The 22652-nt window shown below is 43.8% G+C and overlaps 1 long non-coding RNA gene and 1 pseudogene across 1 annotated transcript; one reads left to right on the top strand and one right to left on the bottom strand.

Moving 5' to 3' along the window:
• Positions 1–5898: 5898 nt before the first annotated feature.
• LOC123625784 lies at positions 5899–6418 on the top strand (annotated as a pseudogene).
• A 3349-nt stretch (positions 6419–9767) lies between these two features.
• LOC123625482 lies at positions 9768–20551 on the bottom strand. The gene is made up of 4 exons (XR_006730528.1): positions 20339–20551; positions 12331–12527; positions 10510–10664; positions 9768–9885 (listed from the first exon to the last, which is right to left on the bottom strand). It is a non-coding gene; the product is annotated as an uncharacterized LOC123625482 (long non-coding RNA).
• Positions 20552–22652: the final 2101 nt, after the last annotated feature.

Here is a 22652-nt window from a genome sequence, read left to right as displayed (position 1 = left end):
GTTGCTCCTGCCCGGCCTGTGACCCCTGGTGCGTCGCTGGACCCCACCCCTTCCCTCTCCACGCACACTCAGGGCCGGCCACCTCTCCTGGCTGTTCACTGGGCTGGGACAGGCCACCTCTATTCCACACCTTCTTCCTCTGCTCACTCTATTCCCTCTGCCAAAAGCATCTTTTCTGGTGAATTCCTCTGTTACTTCCAGGCACAATTCAAAGCCACCATCCAAGTGAAACTTTCCTCAATCTACCCTAGGCGGTTCTGTGGCCCGCCTTTTTCTCATCACTATTGTAGCAGTTGTCTCTGTTTTCACATCTGCCTCTCCACAGGCGAGTGTGTTCTGTGGAATGGACTGGGTCATATTGACCCGTGGACCTCCAGAGCCTGGCTCGGTGTTGCCCATTGAGTGTTCGTCACTGCGGTAGGTCGGTCTGAGCTGTGAGCCACAGAGGGTCCCAGACTGCTCAGAGACAACAGGCGTACCTGCATAGTATGAGTCCTGGGTATAGTGTGTCACGCACGCCCCTCTTGCTGGATCAGAGCACCCTCCTGCTGCAGCTTCTCTAGCACTAGGCTGGTTGCAAGACGGGGGACTCCTCACTTCTGAGAAAACCACAGCTTGGCCCATTGGCTCCTCACCTGGGTTGGATGGAGCAGCAACACCTGGCTGGTGTCTGACCACTCTTTCTCCGACCCTGGGCAGCAAACTCCTGTAGTTGCTCCCTCATCCCGTGGCTTTCCCAACCCCTCGTGCCACACTAGAGAAGGCCTGGGGAACAAGCGGCCCGGGAGTGGGAGGAGAGGGCCAAGGGCAGCCTTCCTGTCTTCTCTCCCGCCCCTTCCTCCCGGAAGCTGCAGCTGTGCTGCGTGATGTGGAACTGAGCACAGTCTTAATTACCGCTCAGCCCTGCTCATTAGTGCTTCTGGAAGCCAGAGAAGCCCCGAGTTAGGAAGCCTCAGTCATGGTGGAGACCCGGGCAGCAGGTCTCCTGTGTGATCACTAGTCCCACGGCTCCCAGATTGTGTCTGTGTGACTTGGGACCCCTTTTGGGGCCTCCAGAGGGAGATATCCCTCCCTGGGATGGGGGAAGGGCTGAAGCTGGAGGGAGTCATTGCTGGGTTAATCTTCCTCATGCACAGCTCTGATCAAAAAAACCTGTAATGCTTCTCTTGCTGACTGCATAGAGCCTGGAGTCCTTGGCTTAGCAGTCAAGACCCTCCATGATCTGGTCCCACAGGACTTTCCCAATCTGATTTCTCCTTCCGCCCTGGCAGACATGGAGGGAAGCCTAGGCCCCCTCGTGGGCTCTCACTCGTGCGTGCAGAGCATCGCTGGGACAGCATATGGTGGAACATGTGAAACTCCACTGTGATCAGAGAAAGATGAACGAATGATTAAATAAACCAAATGCACTCACATCCAGCACACTGATGATTTACCTGCCTTTGGAGGGACTTAAGCAAGACGCCTGGTGTGTTCAGCATGCATTATTATTACTATTTTTGGCAGTGAAATGGAATAAAGAACTGTGAAGTGCCTGAAGACTGGACAAAAGGAAGCTGAATGGAGGAGAAGAGAAGGGTGGGCCCTGAAAATTATAAACCCGTAGGCCCAATTTCAATATCTGGAAAAACTCCTTCACAAAAATCCACCTGTAAATACCTTGAAGATCAAATGAGATAATGCACATGAAAGCACTTTTTGAACTGTAAAGGGCTTTAGAAATATAAGGTGTTATTCTGTAATATTTCTGCTCAGTGCAGACTTTAAAACAGATGCTATGGGAAGGCTGGAGATTTATGATAATAGCTCATCACCCACAAGGTACTCACACAAGTTGGGCTGTTTCATTTAATTAGTCATTGCCTCTCTTGTAGACTACTGCAGAAGCCTCCTAAATGGCCTCCCCACCTCTGCATTCTCCCCCGTTCCGTTCCTCTTATATGCCACTGCTGGGTTAATCTTTCCGATGCACAACTCTGATCAAATACTTGTAATGTTTCTCTTGCTGACTGCACAGAGCCTGGAGTCCCTGGCTTAGCAGTCAAGACCCTCCAAAATCTGGTTCCACAGCACTTTCCAATCCTGATTTCCCTCCTTCCATCCTGGCAGGCATGGGCTCAGGAAGATCAAGTCACTAAACCCAAGACCACCCAGATCCCAACTGGCAGGTCCCAGAGCCAAGCCCTCAGACCCGGACACCTGACTCCGAGATTAACATCACTTTCTCACTTTAATGGTGCAATGGACTGAGTATTTGTGTCCCTCCAAAATTTATATGTTGAAATATGAATCCTGATGTGATGGCATATGGAGCTGAGACTTTTGGGAGGTATTATAATTAGGTCATGAGAGTGGAGCCCTTATAAATGGAATTATGTCCTTATAAGAGGAGGCCAGAGACCTAGCTAGCTCTCTGTCCACCATGTGAGGATACAATAAAAAGTTGACACTCTGAAACCCCAAAGAGGGCCTTCTCCAGAATCTGACCCTACTGGCACCCTAACCCCGGACTTCAACCTCCAGAAGTGTGAGAAATAAATGCTTGTTGTTTAAGCCAGTTTATGGTATTTTGGTATAGCAGCCCAATCCCACTAAGACAGATTGATACTGCTGCAACCATCTTCCCACATAGAGCTTTTTCTCTTCTTTGGAAAAATTTTCTCGGGACAAATTCCCAGGAGTGGGATTACCAGGGGAAAAGACATTAATATTTTTAATGACTATGTGAATTGACATAGTGCTTCACAAAAGGGCCAGGCTGATTTATATTTTAGCCAGTGATGTCAATATATACAAGATTCACCAGACCCTCTTCTCTACTGGGAGTAACTTTTGACCAAATTGCTAATTGAATAAGATATTTCTTTGTTTTAGTTTGACATTCTTTGACTATTCAGGTGGGATATTTTCCGTGAATTGGTATACTCTTTGCCTTTTGCCTTGTGTGAACTATGCGTTCATAACTGTGGCTCATATAATTATTGAAGTATTCACATTTGAGAAGCTGCAATTTTTAAAAAATAAAAGGCAATCTTGAAGATCAAATATGATGGGCTTCGTGAAATTAGAGCAGAGGTCCTTGTCTGATGACGTCAGGTATATAAGCTATATCTCAAGTAAATCTTTAAAAAATTTCCATTCAACTAAATTAAAATACTAGTCTACATTTAAGGGAGAACTTAGGAGGAAGGCATCATCCTCGACTCAGTACTTTTCCTGACCCTGTCCATGTGTCCTAACACTAGCATTCATTATTTATTTCAGAGTCATTTTGGTGACTATATAATTATACTGAAACACAATGCTTTTTTAAAATGTGTTAAAAATTATTTTTTTTTACTAAAGATTATATACTCATGGTATAAAAGTCAAAACATCTAAAAGGTTGTGCGATGAAAAAACTGTCTCCTACTTTGTCCTTCAGTCACCTTGTTTCAGTTCATGAAGGCAGACACTATTACCAATTCTTTGTGTATCCTTCCAGGGCTATCCTGTGCATATATGAGCTTCTGTGTGTATATTTCTTTCTTTCTTTCTTTCTTTCTTTTTTTTTTTTTTGAGACAGAGTCTCACTCCGTTGCCCAGGCTAGAGTGCCGTGATGTCAGCCTAGCTCACAGCAACCTCAAACTCCTGGGCTCAAGTGATCCTCCCACCTCCACCTCCTGGAATGCTAGGATTACAGGTGTGAGCCACTGAGCCCAGCCTGTGTGTATATTTCTAATAGAAATGATAGCATATAATACACACTGATCCATAATTTTGCTGTTTTGGAGAACATTTCCATCAATACACAGAAAGCTTAAATACATTTTTTAAAACTGTAGTGCCTTATGTAGTGTTCTACTCTAAAAAAACTCAATAGGCCAGGTGTGGTGGCTCACACCTGTAACTCTAGCATTCTGGGAGGCTGAGGCTAGAGGATTGCTAGAGCTCAGGAGTTCAAGACCAGCCTGAGCAAGAGCGAGACCCCATCTCTACTAAAAATAGAAAAAATTAACTGGGTATGGTAGCACATGTCTGTAGTCCCAGCTATTCAGGAGGCTAAGGCAGGAGGATGGCTTCACCCAGGAGTCTGAGGTTGCTGTGAGCTAGGCTGATGCCACAGCACTCTAGCCCGGGCAACAGAGCAAGACTGTCTCAGAAAAAAAAGAAAAAGAAAAAGAAAACTCAATAAACAAAAATCCAATCCATGTGTGCAAAATGAATTTGCAAAGAGGTATTTAACTTCACAAACTGAGCTTTTATTTCTGCAGAAATCCTCTAAATACTAAGCCACATTCACATATTTCAGTTTCATTTCATTGAAATTATGTTTATGTATTTATGGCTGAAACAGTCTATGAAAAGCAAGGGCCATTTAAATTGGAAATTATTTATTAAGCAAGTCAATTGTTAAAGATTATACTTCAGTCAAAATGACAAATCCTGGCCTGGTGACAAAGTGTGATTATATGCTTGAAAAAGTTTAGCCTATGTAATTCTTGTATTTTTTTAAAAGCCTCAAATGTAATAATTCTGCCTGTTCAATTTTGCATTGTGTTTAACAAACACCAAAAGTGTGGAGTGTAAAGGACTTTCAATGTTGGTTATGAGAGAGATGCATCCAGAGCCACCTGGGCTGCTCGGTTGGGCCCAGCTTACCAAGATCCTGTGTCCCAACATAGCACAAGATGTATGTTTCTTAAGAGGCTAGACTTTTACTCCGAATCACATCAAAAGGTTGGGGCATATCCTGCAAATATCCTCAATTTCTTTCAATCACTGACCCCAGGGCTGGCATCCATGGGTTTATTGAAAACTGTCCCATGCTTGCAGCCTATGCCATCTTTAAGGGCCTAAGTCTCATGTGTTTACTACCTGCTGTGCAAAGAAGCAGCTTGCTTTGTTTGGCTCAAAATTACTTTGGAGCAACAAATGCTACTGTTTGTGGAATGAGTCATTGTTCACCCCACCTGTGCTTTGGATGATCTTTTAAACTTTGATCTTATCTCTCCTTAGAATTTATCTTTCCAAACTTGGGATCTTAGCCCTTCTAATGCCTGTTTCCTAATGACATAGTTAGAATGTATCATAAAAGTCATTTTATTTGTTCATTTATTTGTCCATGTGTTATTCATGGTTTGCTCTCCTCTCCTTCAAGTCTTTGCCCAAACATTAACTTCTCAGTATGGCCTACCCTAACTATTCTATTTAAAACGGAAACACCCTCTCCTTCCATACCCCCTTCCTCTCCTTACCCTGTTCTATTTTTCTATATTACCTGACACCTTCTGACATAATACATACTTTTCTTATTTATTATGTATATTCTTTTTTCTTTTGTTGTTGAGACTCTCTGTTCTGCCTGATATTATGTGTATTCTTTATTGTACATTCTCTACCCCCTCTCCCCATTAGAATGTAAGCTCCATTTTGTCTGTGTAATTTGCTGATCTGTTCCCAAGACTTTAGAACAGTGCTTGGGGCATGGCAGGATTGTGACAGTCGCATAAGATAATGCCTGTACACAGCTTGTGGTAGGCAGCACCTGGTAAGAGCTCATGATGAACTGACATCAATCCCCTTCTTCGTCTTAAATGTCCATCAACAGGAGAACATAAATTATGACACAGAATATTGTAAATCAGTAAATGACAATTACAAAGAATGTGTAGCAGTATGGAAACAGTTTATAACTAATGTTAAGTAAAAAAAGGCAGACTATAAACTTGTCCATGATTGTAACTGAGTAAAAATTATTCAAAATCTATACAAAAAATGAGGAGACAAGACAGTGGGCTCACAGTGAGGAGCTGTTAATCAGGAATGAAAACTGGTCTGCCTAGAAGCAGATTTTAAAAGCAGTTTCTCTTCAAAACATCTTTCTTCATACCACCTGATAAGCATCTTGCTACACCATGACAGTAGCAGCAGTAAAATGGGTGATATCAAAGAGAACTATCTTGAAACATTTATTTCCAATCCAAAACAGAGCTCTATATTGTGTTTGTTGTAAATCTATGTGTTCTTCTCTTCCAGATGACTACAACTGCAAAGTACAGCTTGCTTTGACATCTGATGGCAGGATGATGGTACACTACCACCCTTCTGTGGACACTGCATATGAACACACAAAACCTATCCCTTGACCAAATCCTGTGCACAATCATGAAGAATCTATGATCAAGTGCTAAAAAGTAGAGTAGAAGAAAACAGTGAGCACCCTGAGCAAGAACCCATGGTAGAACAAGGACCCATGATAGAACGAAATGTTCTTTGCTGCGAAGCACTACTGGTATCCTCATGGACAATATTACAGATGTCATAAAAAACTGGATCCTCCAAAAGACAGATAATATTGAGGTTCTTTAGGGATCCAGGAAAAATGTTATCCTGTGCCTCATTTGCCATCCGAGAAAGTACAATCTTGTATATACACTAATATATAGCAAACTGATAATAAAATGTCTCTTCATATTAAAAAAAAACCAAAACCTACACAAAAATTAAATCCATTCTTGGGCTAGTCTGGTGGGAATGAGGATTAATTTGTCTAAAATGCTCCTTTGTGTTTTGTAATTCTTCTCTTTCGTCCCTTTTTATTTTGATACAATTTCAAACTTACAGAAAAGTTGCATGTACAAGGAATTTGCAAACACCTTTTACCCAGATTCACCAATGTTACCATATTTGTATGTTCTCTTTCTCTCTCTGTCTGCATACATATGTATTTCCTAAGAAGAAAGACATTCTCTTACATAATCAAAGGATAGATTTTCTAGTATTTTTACAGATAAAAAGGCTGAGGAAATGTATCTTCTTTTTCAGAGATCCTGGTCCACAATTTCACTAGGTTCAGGATGCAGGGCCCTTTTCTGCTTTCTCAGGACCTCTCTCTCTGCAAACACCAGCAAAGCCCCGGTTCTGTCATGTGCCAGTGGACAGCTCCCCCTGACAGCGTGTAACACCCGGCACAGGGGAGTGGGTATTGTGCCCGGAGGTTGTGTGGGGAGAGGGGTTGGCATGGAACCACCGCTGGGGAGTGGCAGCTCCTGTCTCCAGAGCGAAGTCCTGTGCGTGTAGGTCACAGACCTTTCTGTGACCCTGGAAGAATGTCCACTTGAGCTGAGATTCCTTAGGGAACGTAATCTCAAGGCAAAGGCACCGCTGCCTCCTGGCTCCCCTCCCAGAATCTACTGAAAATATTTCTTCAAACTGCTGAGCTCTGAGGACCAACTGGCAAGTGCTGGAGCCAGAGGTGGTTCAGCAAGATTCTGTCCCCGGAACGCCTTGGGTTAGAGCCAATATACAGGAGGATTGTTTGGGATTCCTCTTTTTGAGGAATGAGGTCTGTGCTGAGGGCCTTGGTCGGTGACTACAGTGGCAGCCAGCTAGGAGGATGGAAGAAGTCTGCCATTAGTTTGTGGACAAGGCCTGCATGCTATAATCTACTCGTACACACCTCTGCCATCCGACCAGGGCACAGCCCTCCCCACTGTTCCCTCAGTCCTTCCGTGTTGGCAGACCCAGGTCATTCCTCTCCCTGTTTGCGGCCCCTGGACCCTTTGCAGTCTTCACCTGACCAGGACAAGCCCCGAGCACAGGCAGACAAGGTCCCACAGGGCGCAGCCCATGGGAAGGAACCTCAAGTCATGTCCTCCCCCAGTCCCCATGGCTCTGGCTCTGGCTTGGTGACCTAGCCCTGGTTCCAGCCAAGCCCTGGTTCCAGCCAAGCCCTGGGGTTAATTATGGCTTTGCCTTTGCTACACTTACCTTCACCCTCAGATTTCCCTTCCTCCGTGGTTTTGTTACTTCTTAACTTTGTGATTTGGAAAAGTCAGCCTCTCTTGCCTGTCTCCTCATCTATGAAAATGGGATAATGATATTTACCTTACAGGGTGAAGGAGAAAAGAAACGTGCATATGAAAGTACATGAGTGATCACAAAAGTGGTAGTCAACTCTGAACCTCACCCACGGGAGCAGCCAGAGATTTACCTCCCTTCATTTATGCTCTGGAAGTGCCCTGTGCTGAAGGTTAGAAGCTGCTCAATCAGTACTGACTGCTGAGGCTAATTTCTGTTGAAAAGCTTATTGCCCATTTTAGCCTATCAGATTGACAAACTTACCGAAGAGAGGCCACAGGGAGCAGGAGGAAGGGCCCTCTCACACACAAGTAGGAGCAGAATAAATCTTGGGTACAATCTTGATACCTGGTGTCTTAGTCCGTTTTCTGTTGCTTATACGAGAATAACTGAAACTGGGTAATTTATAAAGAAGAGGAATTTATTTCTTACAATTCTGGAGGCTGAGAAGTCCGAGGTCAAAGGGCTGCTGGTGGGGACTTTCTATGGTATCCTGAGGCAGCACAGGGCATCACATGGTGACAGAGTTGAGCATGCTAACATGCTAGCTCAGGTCTCTCTTCCTCTTCTTATAAAGCTACCAGTTCCTCTCCCATGATAATCCATTAATTTGTTAACCCATTAATCCATGAATGGATTAATCCATTCATGCAGAACCCTTATGATCCAATCACCTCTTAAAGGCTCCACCTTCCAATATTGCCACATTGGGGATTAAATTTCTTTTTGTTTTGTTTTATTTTTTGGAGGCAGGGTGTTGTTCTGTTGCCCAGGCGGGAGTGCAGCTGTGTGATCATAGCTCACTGCAACCTTGACCTGGGTTCAAGTGATCCTCCTGCCTCAGCATCTGGAGTAGCTGGGACAACAGGCATGTGCCACTATGACCATCTGTTTAGGTCTTCTTTATTTTACTTATTTTTTTAGATACCGGGTCTCACTATGTCACCCAGGCTGGAGTACAGTGGCGTGATCATAGCTCACTGTAACTTTGTACTCCTAGACTCAAGTGATCCTCCTCCTTCAGCCTCCCAAAGTTCTGGGATTACAGGTGTGAGCCACCACACCCAGCCCAAGGGATTAAATTTCAATATGAGTTTTTGAGGGGACAAATATTCAAACCATAGCACCTGGTACAATTAGGAATATTCAGTATGTTTGCTTTAATTAAGCAGTTCCCCCTATAGGAGTCTATTAGAAATATTCACAAGTGTGTACAAGGTCATCTGACTAAAGCATTGATAGCAGTGTTATATATAATAGAAAAGTTTATGGAGACAATCTGAATGTCTAAAATTAGTTAAAGAAATTGTGGAGTTGTGATGCTGCCATGCTATGGAACACCATGCAACTATCAAAAATAATAATGGAGATCATTATGTATTGATATGGAAAGATCTTAGCAAAAACAGCAAGGCACAGAATTATTTTTGGTTACCTGAAACAGTGCCTGGCATATAGTAGCTGATCAATAAATATTTATTGAATTGAAAGAGTATGAGGCCAGCCTGTTTTTTAAAAAAAAAATTACCACTTCAACACACACTTCTAAACAAGCCCATATACTTTCATTAAAAAAAAAAAGGTTCTGGAAGGACAGTGACCACTGTCTACTGTGTGTATGCCTAGGGTATGAGCAGCTTTACCTTCCCCTGGCTCTGGTCTACACGGCGCACACAGGTGAGGTGAGGTTGCAGTGAGTGGCCCACACATCCATCAGGCAGCTCCTCGTAGGAGGTGTTGCAGGAGGGGTCGTTAGTCCTGCTCTCCCCGTGGGAAAGAGCAGTAAAGCCCAACCACCCTGAACCACCACTTAAGGTAACTTGCAGGGTCAGGGAGAAAAAAGCTAAGGACAAGATGTGCAATTATTCAAGACACTGTTTTATTTATACCTAAGGAGACACACCAGAGTTTGAGCTCCCGAGGGCCTGGGCCTTGGGTGGGCCACATATTGTGGGTGGGTAGCTTCTAAGTCTTGGAGAACCCAGGCCAGTGGCCGCCAGTATTCCCTGAGCAGGTGGCTGAATCCTGAAAGTTCTGGGTCTCTGCACCCAAAGATTAAGGGAGAAACAAACGGTGTCAGGTAGAGTCAGCTCTGAGGACCCTGTGAGGCCCCGGTGTCCTGCCAGGGTCAGCTCAGAGCAACACTGGGATCTGGGTAAGAGGTCACTTAAGAGTAGCAAGGTCAGTTGCAGTGGCCTGAAGAGGACTGGCAGGCTTCCCTGAGGTTTTGGAAATGGGTATGAAACTGTGTGGTTTGGAATATTCAAAAATTTAGGAGACATAATGTAGTTTAGGGGGACTTTAGAAGAAAAAGCCTCAATTCACCTCCAATTTGCCAGGATGAGGTGTGTGACTCTAGTGCAGTGTGGGCAGCTTCCAGACTCCCAGGGCAGTCAGAGCAAAGGGGTGCAGCGTGAAGGCGAAGAGGCAAAAGTCCATGCTGGCCCCCCAGGCTCTTGGAGGCAAGGCAGGTCCTAGTGGGGCCCCAGCCACACTTTGAGAGATCCCAGCCCTTCAGAAGGTGAGGCCTGGAGGTGACTATAGCAAGCCATGACCCTGGCAGGTGACAGCTAGAAGGACAGCTGAGGAGGTTAGGTCAGGATTGCAGGGAGGCCGGACAAGCTGGAAGGCTGCGGGGGATCTCTGATTCACAAGCCCAGGCTTACCTGTAAAGCCCATCACAGCACATGTGCATGTGGCGCTACATTTGGTCCTCACAATAGCACTGAGAAGGGCCTTTATTAATTAGTTGATCAATAAGAATTTATTTTCACAAAGGAAAATCCATCTCTCAGATTCATTATGACACTTAGGGAAGCACCTGGTACAGATAAGAAATGGCGATAGCTGAAGCATTTATAATAGCCAAATCTGAAATGCAGACTTATTATTATTATTATTATTATTATTTTATTTATTTATGTTTTGTTTTGAGACAGAGTCTCACTTTGTTGCCTGGGCTAGAGTGAGTGTCGTGGCGTCAGCCTAGCTCACAGCAACCTCAAACTCCTGGGCTTAAGCGATCCTCCTGCCTCAGCCTCCCGAGTAGCTGGGACTACAGGCACGCGCCACCATGCCCGGCTAATTTTTTCTATATATACTTTTAGTTGTCCAGATAATTTATTTCTATTTTTAGTAGAGACGGGGTCTCGCTCAGGCTGGTCTCAAACTCCTGACCTCAAGCGATCCACCTGCCTCGGCCTCCCAGAGTGCTAGGATTACAGGCGTGAGCCACCACACCTGGCCAAATGTACCCATTTTAAGTACATTAATTTTAATGTACAGCAAGTCCATTAAGAGGAGCTTGGTAAGTTTTTCCAAAGGTATACACCCATGTAATCACCACCCCAATGAAGACAGAGATTTTCCATCACCCCAGAAAGTCCCCTCCTGCCTCTCTGTAGCCAATCGCCCCCACCCCACTTGCCCCAGGCAAACACTGATCTGCTGTCACTACAGCTTAGTTTTGTCTGTTCTAGAATTCAATACAAATGAAATTACGCCGTACATACTCTTTTGTGTCTGGCTTCTTTCACTTAGCATGATATTTTTAAGACTTATGCATGTTATATGTATCAGTGATTTGTTCTTTTTAATTATTGACATGTCTTTAATTTTATTTGATATATCATAATTTATTTATCCATTCTCTTGTCCTTGGATATTTGAGTTGTTTCCAGTTTTTGGCTATTGTGAATAAAACTGCTATGAACATTCATGTAGAAATCTTTCTGTGAATATATGTTTTCATTTATTTTCATTTCTCTTGGGTAAATACCGCAGAGTGGAACTACTGTTATATATGTTAACTTTATTAAAAAACACTGCCAATATGTTTTCTAAAGTGGTTGTCCCAATAAGCACTCCCACCAGCAGTGAATGAGGGTTCCAATAACTCCATATCTTCATCAGTGCTTCACATTGTCTTTTTAATTTTAGCCATTCTGGTGGATATGTGTCTCATCGTGGCTTTAATTTGCATTTCTCAGCTGGTTAATGATATTGAGCATATTTTCATTTGTTTATTGACTATTTGTATATCTTCATTAATGATCTGTTCAAATCTTTTGTCTATTTATTTTTATAACTTAAAAAATTTCATTCAATGCATTTTGACTCCGAGGCGGGCGGATTCTTTGAGCTCAGGAGTTTGAGACCAGCCTGAGCAAGAGCAAGACTCCGTCTCTACTAAAAAATAGAAAGAAATTAGCTGGACAACTATAAATATATAGAAAAAATTAGCCGGGCATGGTGGTGCATGCCTATAGTCCCAGCTACTTGGGAGGCTGAGGCAGGAGGATTGCTTGAACCCAGGAGTTTGAGGTTGCTGTGAGCTAGGCTGACGCCACGGCACTCTAGCCAGGGTGACAGAGCGGGACTCTGCTTTAAAAAAAAAACAACAAAAAAAAACACATTTTGACTGAAGTCAGATAATTATAGTTGTTTCCTTTTTACAGGTAAGGAAAGTATATCCAGAGAAGACTTACCCAAGTTTTCTTATGGTGGAAAACCAGCAGCTTGTGGCAGCAACTCCAAGTTACTATGAGCAACTATCTGTACAGCAATGGTGGGGATTGTCATCCTCGGGCTTTGCTGAGTGACATCTACATGCTTAGTGTGCTTTATTCAAGGTAACCAGATGTTTGAGAATGAACCAGATCTGTTTGATATTTTAGCTTCTTGCCTAGTAGAAATACAATTTAAAAAGGAGAGGTGTACCTAAATTAATGGAAAGACATCCCATGTAGATAAGAAGACCTAATATAGTTAAGATGCCAATACACCCCAAATTCATCTACAGATTCAATGCAATCCATAGCAAAATCACAACTGGATTTTTTGATAGAAATTGTCAAGATGATTCTAAAATTCACGCAGAAATTCCAGGAACCCAGAATAGCCAAAACAATCTTGAAAAAGAAGAGCAAAGTTGGAGGGCTCACACTTCTCAATTTTAAAACTTACTAGTAATCAAGACAGTGTGGTTCTTGCATAAGGATAGACATAAAGCAATAGAATAGAATTGTGAGTCCAGAAATAAACACTTACATTTACAGTTAATTGATTTTCAAGAAGAGTGCCAAGACAATCAATGGAGAAAAAAGTCTTTTCATCAAATGGTGCTGGGACAACTGGATATCCAATTGCAAAGGAATGAAGTTGTACCCCTACCTCACACCCTATATATTATATATTTCATAGAAGAAATATAGGGAAAACATAGAAATAATACCTGTGACCTTGGGGTAGGCAAAAGCACAAGTGACAAAAGAAAAAATAGATACATTGGACTTCATCAAAATTAAAGACCTTTGTGCTTCAAAGGACACTACCAGGTAAGTGAAAATACGGCATAACATATGTGCAAATCAGATATCTGATAAGGAACTTCTATCTAGAATATATAAAAACTCTTCCAACTCAATAATAAAATGACAAATAACCCAATTAAAAAATGGGCAAAGTATCTGAATAAATATCTGTCTAAAAAAGATATAAAAATGGCCACTAGCCATCAGGGAAATGCAAATCAAAACCACAATGACATACCACTTAATACTCACTAGGGTGGCTATTATTAAAAAGACAGATAACAACAAGTCTTGGCTAGGCTGTGGAGAAATTGGAACCCTCATACATTGCTAGTGGGTATGTACAATGGTGCAACTGCTTTGGAAAACAGCCTGGCAGTCCCTCAAAAGTTTAAATCATATGATCCAGCAATTCCCCTTCTAGGTATATACTCAAGAGAAATTTAAAAAATTTTTTTAATAAAAAAATAATTTTTTTTAAAGAAGTGTAAAATTCAATGCTTTTTCGTATATTCACAGAGTTCTACAACATCACCACAATCAATTTTATTTATTTATTTTTGAGACAGGGTCGCACTCTGTTGCCAGGGCTAGAGTACAGTGGCATCATCATAGCTCATTGCAACTTCAAACTCCTGGGCTCAAGTCATCTTCCTGCCTCCTAAGTAGCTGAGACTATAGGCTTTAACCATCATTCCTGCTAATTTTTTATTTTTTGTAGAGTCAGGGTCTTACTATGTTGCCCAGGTTGGTCTCAAACTCCTGGGCTCAAGGGATCTCCTGCCTTGGTTTTTCTCAAGTGCTGGGGTTACAGATGGGTGCCACTGGGCCTGGCTGAATTTTACACTTTTAAACAATTGGGTAAATTGTAAAAAAGAAGATTGTGCAAATGGCCATTTTTATAAATTATTGAACATTTTCTTAACTGTAAAATGATTTTATAAATACAGTTACATTATTGTTTTGTATAAGAAAGTACTTTTATTATAAGCCTACAGAGCAGAATGCAAAATGATGCTATTTAAGCACTCATGTTGGTTGATATTTGCTGAAATTATATCAGTATACTGCATTCATCCTGCTTCAAAGGCAGGTATAGAAAGGATTTCCAATGTGATAAACAATGTGTGGACTGAAAAGCTGAAGAAAATATGAATAGAATTGGGTACAAAGTAAATGTAAATGTGTTTTCCTCAACATTTTGCTGTGCTCATATTGTTCTGAAATGAAAGAATAGGTTCTAAACAATACATAAATACAAAAACCCAAGAAAATGATGTAAAACATACAGAATACATTTTTAAGAACACATTTGTACACACACATACACACACAATCTGGCAGCTGATGCCACATCTAGGGACAACTCTTGTTAGGCGAAGCCTCCCAGTTTCCTCCAAGGAAAGGACATTTCTTGATTTGCCATCTCCACTCCCCAGCCTAGGTGCAAAGAGGGGAAGGGCAGCCATGCACACCAGGTTGTCTCTTCTTTCAGGGAGCGCCCCTGTGTGTTGGGGTAGGAGGGGACCCAGGGGAGAAGGACACTCTCCGGGGTGTGGCAGAGGGTGCTCAGCCTGCGGGCAGCCTCAGCAAGCAGCACTGCCACCTTGTGGCTTGGGATGGTCTCACCTCTGGGTAAGGCCCTAGGAACCCTCAGGGGGGCTCCCTCCGAAGAAAATGTTTGGTTATCCAGTAGCAATCCTTTGAATATCATTTTTATTGTTTCTTTCTTAACATAAAAGTAATTCATGTTCACTTTATAAAATATAAACAGTAGAAATAAGGAAAAAGAAAATAATAAAAATTACCTGTAAATCCAACCTTCAGAGATAACTAAGGTTAGGTACTTGGGTGTATATTCTATATAGACATAGAATATACTAAAATGCCATATATTCAGAAACATTTTAAAGTCTTGTTTCTAAGTTTTTTCCTTTTTTAACAAAAAAGGGATTATATAGTATATACTGTTTTTTCATAAACTAAATATGTTGAACAAATATCTTTCTACCTGTTCTGTAACATCTTTTTTTAATTAAGGAAAATTTCAAAAATGTATGAAAGCAGAGAGTCTAGCATAATGGGATCCTATATACAAATCACCCAGACTCAACTATTATCAAACATATGGCTGATCCCACAACACCATTTTTGATGGCTGTATTGTATTCCTTTCTTTGGATGATTGGGCCATAGTTTATTTAACCAACTATTGTTGAACCTTTTTTTCAGTGAGGTAAAGAATGCTGGAATGAACATCCTTGTTGCTGAATCTTTACTGAAATCCATAGTTTTTGTTTGGTTTTGTTTATTTTTAGAGATGGAGTCATGCTGGAACTTCTGGGGTCAAATGATCCTCCCACCTTGGCCTCCAAAGTAGCTGGGCCGACAGGCTCACGCCACTGGGCCAGCTCATGGTTATCTTCTTGGTTGAATTCCCAGACAAAGTGGATATGAAGTTTGTAAGGTGTTTCTCATATATAGTATATTAACCAAGACTTTCCAGAAAGGCTGAATTAGGAGGCTTTTTAAAAAATAAAAGGATTAAGGACCTTCTCTTATATGACAGTGAAGAGAAATTGACAGAGAAAATTTACAATGATAAAAAGTACTGTATAGGCCAGGTGCAGTGGCTCATGCCTGTAATCCTAGCACTCTGGGAGGCCGAGGTGGGAGGATTGCTTGAGTTCAAGAGTTCCAGACCAGCCTGAGCAAGAGTGAGACCTCATCTCGGCTAAAAATATAAAAATTAGCCGGGCATGGTGGTGCATGCCTATAGTCCCAACTACACAGGAGGCTGAGGCAGGAGGATCACTTGAGCCCAGGAGTTTGAGGTTGCTGTGAGCTAGGCTGATGCCATGGCACTTTACTCAGGGCAACAGAGTGAGACTCTGTCTCAAAAAAAAAAAAAAAATACTGTATATTCAGAAACATTTAAAAGTGAATTTTATTTTTATTAATCACATTTATACCTATATACGAGGTCTGTCTGGAAAGTATCCAGCCATTGTTAATATAATGAGAACAGTCTGTGTGACATCGATGTAACCTGGCAGGCAAGGAGAGTGGACTGGGATGCGCATGTGTGAACAATACTAGTCAGTGGGGTGCTACACGCCACTGAGTGAACATGTGCACAGTGTGGCCATTGCCTTCAAAATGGCTGACTGAGTCCAGCAACGAATCTGCATCAAATTTTGCATTAAGCTTGAGCAATCTTCTGAGAAAACTATTCAGATGATTCCGAAGGCTTTCGGGGATGATGCAATGAGTGCAATGCAAATAAAAGTGTGGCACAAATGCTTCAAAGATGGCTGAGAATCTGTTGAACGTGATCCACATCCTGGAAGGCCTGCAACAAGCAGAACACCTGAGAATGTTGAACGTGTACGGGTTAGCTTAAGAGACTCTGGGAGAACTGTGTGAGGTCCCAAGGTGCCTACTTTGAAGGGAACTGAGGCATCACTGTCCTATGTACAATGTCTCTTGTGTTTATTAATCACAATTATATAACCAAAATGGTATTTTCTTCAATAAATATCTCTGTTTTTCATATTACATGGCTGGATACTTTCTGGACAGACCTTGTAATTTTCCTTTTAATTTTTAATTTTTAAAAATTTCAAAAACACAGAAAAGTTGAAATAATAGTATTATGAACACCCCATACCCTCCACCAAGCTTCAACATTTTAAACATTTTACTACTTTACTACTACATTTTTTGTTGAACCTTTTGAAAGCAAATTGCAAACATCATGTCACTTCACCTCTAAATACATTAGCATGCATTTCCTAAAAGAAGGGCATACGCCTACATAACTACAAAATCATTATTACACCTAAGGAAACTAACTATAATTTTATAACATCATCTAATATTTATCTTGTATGAAAATTTACCCAATTGTTCCTAATTATAGCTTTTTTTAAAAAATCATATTCAAGCCTGGGCACCATGGTTTATGCCTATAATCCCAGCACTTTGGGGGGCCAAGGCAGGAGGATCACTTGAGGTCAGGAGTTCAAGACCAGCCTGGGCAACATAGTAAGACCCTGTCTTTACAAAAAGTAAAAAAACTTAGCTGGGTGTAGTGGCACATACCTGTAGTCCCAGCTACTCAGGAGGCTGAGGAGGTAGGATCACTTGAGTCTAAGAGTCCAAGCCTGCAAGAGCTATAATGATGCCACTGCACTCCAGTCTGGGAGACAGAGCAAGACCCTGTCTCTTAAAAAAAAAAAAAGATTCAATCAAAGCTTATGAATTGTATCTTTTAATCTGGAATAGTCATACTTTTCTTTTCCCATGACATTGTCTTTTTTGAAGACTCCAGGCCAGCTTTCCCACAGAATGTTCTGCATTTGGGATTTAGTGATTATTTCCTCATGGTGTTGTTTAACTTGTCCTTCTGCTCCCTGTGTTTTATGTAAATTGAAAATTAGGTCCAAAAGCCCTTAAAGTTGTACCATAGTTGATGGTATTACTCGTTCTGATTGTATTCTACCCTTTCTTGTGAGGTGATTATACCTTCATATACCTTTTGCTATGTGGCTTGCAGCACACCTTTTTGTAGGAGGAATATACTTTGTTGCCCCATTAAAGGCAGGTATGGCCATATGACTTGCTTTGGGCAATAAAATGTGAGTGGCGATGACTGTGCTCTTCCCTGCAGAACCCTTAAGAACTATGAACTACGGCAGGCTTCTATCACTTTCCTTTTCCCTCTGCCATACGGATATCATGTTCCGGATAGCAGCTATGTCTTCTGCCTAGATCCTAGAAGGGAGATGCCAATACAGAGCAGAACCACCAAAGACCACAGCCGACATAAAATGTGTGTGAGAAATAAGCCTTTGTCTGTAAGCCACTAAGATTTTTGGGCTGTTTGTTACTGCAGTATAACTTAGGAAAAGCTAATTGAAATGTAGGCCCGGTGTGGTGGTTCACACCAGTAATCCTAGTGATTTGGGAGGCCAAGGTAGAAGGATCACTTGAGGCCAGGAGTTTGAGAACAGCCTGAGCAACATAGCCAGACCCCCCTCCACAAAAAAATAAAAGAAATTAGTCAGGATTTGTGGTGCATGCCTTTAGTCACAGCTACTAGGGAGGCTGAGAATGGAGGATTGCTTGAGCCCAGGAGTTTAAGGTTACAGTGAGCTATGATTGGGCCTCTGCACTCTAGCCTGGGCAACAGAGCAAGACTTCATCTCTAAGAAAAAACTGAAAAAAACAGTTCTATCATTATCCCATCAGATAACAAAAAGAAGCATCTAGGCTGCAGGTTAAAGAACAACATCAAAAATTCAAAATCAATCTAAACACACACACTCATACAAAATCCTTCCCTGGCTGGGTGTGGTGGCTCTTGCCTATAATCCCAGTGCTTTGGGAGGCCGAGGTAGGAGGCTTGCTTGAGCCAAGCAGTTCGAGACTAGCCTGGGCAACATAGAAAGACTCCCTGTCTCTACAAAAAATAAAAAAATTATCCAGGTGTAGTGGCTCACAGTTCCCAGCTATTGTACTACTTGGGAGGCTGAGGCAGGAGGATTGCTTGAGCCCAGGAGCTTGAGGCTGTAGTCAGCTGTGATCACGCCACTGCACTCCAGCCTAGGGGACAGAGCAAGACCCTGTCTCTAAAAAAACAAAAAACTTAATTCACCTGACAAATTATTTACTAATTACAAAGGGAAAAATAGTAATTTAACAGTGTAGAAACCTGGTAGCCACCATTGTAACCAAGTGATCAAAGTTAACATCTTCTTCAAATAGGACAAACCAATGTCATTTGCCTTCTAATGTCATGTGCTAAGAAAGGACGCATTTCTGTGGTATTTTTGGCAAAAATGCATTACTTGAACGAATATAATCACGAGAAAACATCAGACAAGCTCCATTTAAGTACATTCTACATAATAACTGCCCTGTTCTTTTCACACACACACACACACACACACACAGAGACATCAATGTCGTGAAAGACAAAGACAGACTGAGGAACTGTTCCAGATTCGAAGAAACTAAAGAGACATGACAACTAAAAGCAATGTGTGATCCTGGAGTAGATCCTACACCAGAGAAAACAACAATTTGAAGAAGAAACGAGAAGGAGAAGAAGGACGAGGAGAAGAAGGAAGAAGAGGAGGAGTGAGAGAAGGAAGAGGAAACGAAGGGGGAAGGGAGAGGAGGGGGAAAGATGGAATAGCAGTAGTGGGGGGACATCACTGGGACAATTGGCAAAATTTTAATAATAAGGTACATAGATTATAACATTGTATTAACATTAATGATATTAAATGTCCTGATTTTGATGATTATACTACATTATTTCAGGGTAAAGGGTACAATGTCTACAATTTATTCTCAAATGGTTCAGTAGAGAAATTTATGTATATAGAGACTATTCTCTCTCTTGTGTGCCTAGTTTCTCTGTATGTGTGTGTATGTATATATAGATAAAGACAATCATAAACCAAATATAGCAAAACATTAGTAACTGATAAATCTGGGTGAAGATTTATGAACAATAGTTCATTGTACTATTCTTGCAAATTTTCTGTAAGTTTTAAATTTTTCCAAAACAAAAAGTAAAAAAAAAAAAAGCAAAAGTTTGTTATTAATTCTAAAATGATGTCATTCTCATATTTCTAGAATTAGAAAGTTTGTTTAGGCAGGGCACGGTGGCTCACGCCTGTAATCCTAGCACTCTGGGAGGCTGAGGTGGGAGGCTTGTTTGAGCTCAGGAGTTCGAGACCAGCCTGAGCAAGAGGGAGACACCATCTCTACTAAAAGTAGAAAGAAATTATATGGACAGCTAAGAATATATGTAGAAAAAGTTAGCCGGGAATGGTGGCAGATGCCTGTAGTCCCAGCTACTTGGGAGGCTGAGGCAGGAGGATTGCTTGAGCCCAGGAGTTTGAGGTTGCTGTGAGCTAGGCTGACCCCATGGCACTCTAGCCTGGGCAACAGAGTGAGACTCTGTCTCACACACACACACACAAAAAGAAAGTTTGTTTATAAATGAAATGATGGATTTGTAGATGGTAGTTATTTTTAATGAAGTTGCATGGCAAAGTAAAAAGTTAGCTACTCCCTGTTGGCCCCTCCTCCAGTGTTTTTCCTGGTGCAAGAAATCCTAAAATGTGGGAAGCACTGTTTTAGTATCCTTGAAAGGATGGACTCCTACCTTCATCCAGAGGCAGGACACTGTGTTTTCCCCAGCAATGGGCCAAGAACAGCTCGTGGGGCAGGAGAGGCCTGTGAGCACACATCTTGGGCACGCATCCATCGCACACATCCTGCCCCTGCAAAGTGGAGCCCAGCCTCCCTTGGCATGTGATTTGCTGTCCAGCCCAAGATGTGGTGGGTGCTCCAGAGCTGACCAGAGAGACGGAGTTGACATCACCGTCTCTTTCTGGAAATAGCAATGACAGAAAAAACCACAGCAAGTGATAAAGGCAGGCTCTAATTAAAGCCCTCAGCTGTGTGAGACTTGGGTCTTAATGGAAGGGGCAGGATTTAGCTAGGGAGAAGGATGATTTTCCCTCATGGGGGTCCCTTAATATACCCAGTAGGTAGAAAGCAGTGATGTTGCCACTGTTTTAGGAAACAGGGGCAGCCGAGACTCTGAGGATCAAACCAGCACTTGTTTCCTTTACCAGTTCTTGGTGGGAATGTTTAGCTGACCCAATAGCATCCCTTTCACCTCCTCCTTCACCATGAAGACTAGTATGGTCTCTGCCCCAGGAGGGCCCAGGAGGATGCAGGACCCTCAAAGGCAGGTGAGATTAAGAAATGGGGTTTCAATCTCTTGAGCAGAAGAAGCAGGAGCCTTGGCCTGCTCTGTGGACCACACTGGGCCTGCTGGACAGGAAGAGGTTCCTGCCAAGCCCCATGGACTCCATCAGTGGTTCTGTAAACACAAGTGAGAATGTAGGCTAGCGTTTTGGAGCCTGGAACAGGGCAGCAGCTGGGGTCTCACTAGCAGGCCACAAAAACTCCAGCAGGCCACATCAGGAGAACATTCTATGCTCTGCTGGGACAGTGAGCGCAGACTCAAGGGAGGCGGGGGCCTAAGGAGGGAAGACCTGAGTCAGGGACCATGAGGACAGCTGTGGAAGGGCAGCATTGGGGGCATGTTAAGGATGGAGGTCAGTGAGGGTAGGAGAACAGAGAGCCAAAAAGAGCCACAGAATTGTGAAGACTGGGAAACAGAGATGAGGATGGCTATGAGAGTTGAAGACTAGGGTTAGAGCTGAAGGAGCTAAGTGAGCCTGAACAGTGACCAGGGTCAAGCACTAGAAGTGGGGCTGATGCAGGGACCGAGGAAGATTGGTCACTGTGGAAAACAGGGAGAGGAGGAGGAGGAGGGGGAGGAGGGGGGAGGAGGGGGGAGGAGGAGGGGAGGAGGAGGAGGAGGGGGGAGGAGGGGGGGAGGAGGAGGAGGAGGGGGGAGGAGGGGGGGGAGGAGGAGGAGGAGGCAGCAGGATGTCAAAGCACAAAGTCTGCGGATAAAGCGGAAAGCGAGAAGGTGCAAACACGTGTAGGGCAACCCCAGGTCCGTGCAATTGGATACTCAGCAGGTGGGGGTATGAGAGCCAGGTGAGTTCATGCTTATCTTCAAAATACAGGTTTGGGGAGCAGGAGGGGATGCAGAGGCATGCAGGGTGCGAACATGGGGAGGGGTCAGAAGTACGCGCCTCAGTGGGTTTGGAGGGCTGACTGCCCGGGCCTTGCCTGCAGGAGAGCTTGGCTCTCATCCACGGTTGCATCACCAGCTGAGCACACAGAGCCTGTGACCCTGTTCCAATCCAAGCAGCATCGGGAGAGTAGTCTCGAACTGTTCTGATCAGCCAGAGCGCAGGCCCCACGGGCCGTGGCGGGCCACACACAGGCGGCAGAGCGCACACCAGTGCAACAGCCCAGCCGGCGGCCCCCACCCCTGCAGGCCGCGGGGTCCCAGCGGGCGGCTAGTCTCCGCCCCGTCGGCGGCGTCGCAACCGGCTGGGCGAGATCCGCGCTGGAGCGGCCCGCACGTTCCCGCCGGCTCAGCGCCAGAGGGCGGCGCTGCGAGCTGACCGAGCCGAGACCTTGACCCTGATGGGGCCCCCGGGGAGAGAGCGCCAGGCCGGGGAACGCGCCCCCCGCGCCCTCCTCGGCTCGCACGGGGCGGCCGGCCGGCGTGAGGCCAGAGTCGCGAGCAGAGGGCGCGCAGCGGGGAAAGCCCCCGGCCCACCTCGGAGCGCGGGTCAGCGCCGAGGTCGAGCGGAGAGCACACGTCCTCTCACCCGCCCCGGTTTGGGCCACTGCGGCCGGAGCCTCAGGGGCGGCCCCCGACCTGCGCGGCGTGGGCGAGAAGCGCGCCCGGGATTCACACCAGGCCGCCGCGCCCGGGACGGCTGAGACGCCGCTCACTGCCCGGCGCCTAAGGCCAGCCTGAAGCCACGTGGAGAGTGGGAGGGGATAATCTGCGTCCAAAAGAGGGAAGTTTCGCCAGACCA

This window comes from Lemur catta, chromosome 1 (assembly GCF_020740605.2).
Source record: "Lemur catta isolate mLemCat1 chromosome 1, mLemCat1.pri, whole genome shotgun sequence".
NCBI classification, from domain to species: domain Eukaryota; kingdom Metazoa; phylum Chordata; class Mammalia; order Primates; family Lemuridae; genus Lemur; species Lemur catta.
The sequence above is the reverse complement of the archived record's forward strand: the minus strand, read 5'-3'. Positions and strand labels throughout refer to the sequence as shown.